This window comes from Dendrobium catenatum, unplaced genomic scaffold, assembly GCF_001605985.2.
Source record: "Dendrobium catenatum unplaced genomic scaffold, ASM160598v2 fragScaff_scaffold_993, whole genome shotgun sequence".
NCBI lineage: Eukaryota > Viridiplantae > Streptophyta > Magnoliopsida > Asparagales > Orchidaceae > Dendrobium > Dendrobium catenatum.
Window position 1 is genome coordinate 693,529 of NW_021319455.1, and position 3,890 is coordinate 697,418.

Consider the following 3,890-nt stretch of genomic DNA (forward strand, 5'->3'; position numbering starts at 1 on the left):
AACTGTCATCATTATGTTTAAATTTCCCTGCAAATCAAAATTAAATGAGCTTATTATATTTAAACATAATAGAAATAACACGTGCCAATTTTTAAACTGAACCTAATTAAAAATTGGGTCATAATATTCTTAAATAATTTTTCTTATTTTATGGCATATTTTTTAATTCTCTAAAGATTCATTTCATTGCTTGCAAACAGAGATTTTGACCATTTTATTAATTAACTACAATCCATAAAAATAGTTAGGGAAGTAAATAAAAAAAGCAGGGGTTATGATTTTAATGAAAAACCTAGAACTAAAAAAATTACATACAGTTGATACAAGTTACAATAGGCTGGCTAGAGTATCAAAACAGGTTGATGGGTCAGATTCAGGTCTGATTTGAAATTGACTCAACCTAAATTTATTTAATGTGAATCCGACCCTTTTAATAAACGGTCAAAAACTCTAATCCGAACCTGACTTTCTAACAACCTAAATGATGATCTGAAACCCACTTGTTAACCCATTTTAATATATAAAAAAATTATAACGTCTTAATCATAAAATTTAAAATATTTTTGGGCCATTCATGGGTTGGTGAGTCTATATCAATCTAGCTTGTTTAATAAACCGGTCAAAAAATCCAACCTGAATCTGACCCATTTATTAGATGGGTCAACATGAATCCAAATTTTTAGGATCAAATTGATAGGTTGGGTCATTTCTTTACACCTCTACAATAGAGAGTGCCCTTACAGATAAGTGAAAGCAATGCAAATAAAATTAAGATGTTGCTAATATCCGTGTAATTGGCAATGTAATGAGGTTATACTATGGGGGTAAGTTAGTCAAATCGACTCTTAAGCCTGCTCGAGTTGGATTCGATAAATGGCTCGTGAGCCTAACTCAATGAGCTGACAATTCAAGCTTGAGCCACCTTTGACTTGACTCGTTAGCTTGTGAGATAGCTCATTTAAAATATATTAATATAAAATGTGATTAAAATTTATTAGCATTCATGATTTTGAGGACAAAGTTGTTAAAGATTTTGAAAAAAATATATCTCACTTTCTTATAATAAATAATTTATTATTAATTTCATTCTAATTTCTCATTCTTTTTATCATTTTATTATACCAATTACTTGACTAATAATCATTTTCTATTTCATTACAAACAAGCCGGTTTGAACTCGGAGAATAAAGCTCAACCTCGAGCTCGAACTTGGTTAATTTATCATGTTCAAGCTAAGGGCATCTCCAACCGAAAACTTCATTTTTCACGGCAAAGTAACGCAAAACTCCAAAATGGCGCGGTGATGCTCCAATCGAACGCCATTTTAGGTGTTTTTGAGAAGGTAACGATCGCCCTCCCTTTCGCGCGTTTTTCCGGTTGAGAGAAAAAAATGGCGTGAGTGACAGTGCGACGCCAATATTGGCGTCGCACTGTTCATCCGCCATCAAATGGCGTAAAAAATGGCGATCGGTTGGAGCAAAACAAGAACGGCAAACAAGTGTTTGCCGTTCGGTTGGAGATGCCCTAAAATAAAGGATAAACTCCAATTCGACTCGACTCATTTTCTACCCTAGTTAGATCATCCCCGGGACAATTCTTCTCGAAAAAGTGAATGTAGTGTAATTAAAGGCAAAGGATGAAGCGACATTTAGACTTCGTTTGGGACGGCTTTCTTATTACTTCTTGAAGCAGTTTTTTAGTATAAATTTTTTTCTTATACTAAAAAGCTGCTTAAAAAATGAATAAAATAGTCGTCCCAAACGAAACTTTAATGATCAGATGGTGCACTGTAACATTTCAACTATTTTGCAATGGATATTAGCAATATATATATATATATATATATTGTAGCAAGTTTGTAATTTATATGAGATGCAAATGAATTTCCATCACAAATCTCTTGCAGTTTTGCATTGTGTTGTGTTGTGCTGTGGCGAAAAATGGTGGCGTATTTGTTTTCCATGGCATGGAAAGGAAATCTGCAATGGAAAGTAAATCGAAACTTTAAACAATACGGTAATAAAAAGGGATTTTTACACACATAACACTTATTTATTCATTTAATATCTAAAGTTGCCTATTTACACACCTACCACTTAAAACCTATTTGACTTTCTAAAATATCATTCCATTTTACTCCGTCAAAACCTCGTCCCATACCACACCATGATGGCTGTTTGAGTGTGAAACTCATTTCTCTGCCTCTTGTTTGAGCAGCTCCTCTTCTCCTTTCTTGTTTGATCATCTTCTCCATTATGTCGAACGCCGAAACTCATCGCCGCCCACCTTCTCCATTTTGGGTGATCATCCAGACAGAGCTGAATCGCTTCTGAGAGAAAACATGTCGAATTCTTTTAAAAACGAGGTAATCCAAGAAGCTGATCAAAACTCAACTGTAATTAGTGGCAGATGGCATTGGTTTCTAGATATATTTCAAGAAATACTTTGTGCTCTGCATCATTTAGTTTCTTAAGGCATTTCATCATGGCCCAGCGTCATTGCAGGAAAGGAATCCTTGTCTCCCATAATCCAATTGGAAGCAGTCACTTAGCATCCATGCCATCTTTTCTTGTTTCACATTATTGAAGATTATCTCCGCACAGCTATAGAAGAGCTAGTTGTAAGCTCTGTGCAAGCAAGTGTTTAGCATTGCAAGCTTCCTCCTTGCTTTCTTCAAAATCTTTGTGGCCTTGGCATCATCAGGGCTGCCTATGGAGATAGTCATGAATGTCGGATGGGAGGCCGAAGACTCGAAAGGACAAGTCCAGCGATTCAGCCAGCGTAGTGCGATATCGGGCTAGATTTTGACGGAAGAAGACGGAATGGTATTTTAAAAAGTCAAATAAATTTTATGTGGTCGGTGTGTAAAAAGATAACTTTAGATGTTAAATGAGTAAATAAGAAATTTTTTTAAGTGTTATGTATGTAAAAATCCTTAATAAAAAAGACATTTTTAGCGAAATAAAAGCTACTAAAAAGACGACAACGAAACTGAGGAATCAGATTCTGTACAACCCACCTGCACTTGTTGCATTCGGCGACAAGAAGCAAGCAAGAGAGTAAGAGACCACGAGGCCTTGTCAGGGAATTCAACGCCGAGACAAGGCAACTATTTGCCTTCAAAAAAATGTCAGCAATGAAAGAAGAGGGAGAAGAGAATTGCAACGGAGAATTATAGCGTGAAGCGGCATAAGGGAATTTTGGAAAAAAAAAATATTTTTCAGGAAAGTCATCCTTTATTTGACTTTCTTATTGGTTTTTATAGCTTTTTTTTTTTTTTTGCTTTCCACAAGTATATTATAGTGAAGTTGAAATAAAATTTAATAAAAATATCATGTCTTCAAAATAATGAAACATTTCTTATTCCATTAATACAATGTTGTTTTGAAAATATTCAAAATAAATTCATTAAATTCATCAAAATTTTAATATGAAATTTTTAATCATTAACAATAAATAATAAATGTTATACGTAACCCAACCAGGAAAAATCTGGGTTAGGGTCAACCTGGACCCAAAACGGGTCGGGTTCAGCAAATCAACCCGTTTTGAAAAGGGTCGGGTTCGGGTTGACCCAGCAACCCAAAATTGACCCGAAAACTCATATTTGACCCCAAAAACAGAGATTGACCCGTTTTTGACCCGAAAATCGAAGATTGACCAATTTTTTACCCTAAAACTAGTAATTTTGAGTCAATCCCGGGCCATTCGTGTCCGGTCGGGTTGACCTGGGCCCGAATTGAGTCGGGTTCGGGTCCGAAAACCTGACGCATTTTTTAAAACGGGTCGGGTTCGGTTGACCCGAATAGTGTCGGGTCAATTCCGGATTCAACCCGAACCCGACCCGTTGACCCGAATTGTCACCCTTAGGCCTAAGTTTCCATTAATTG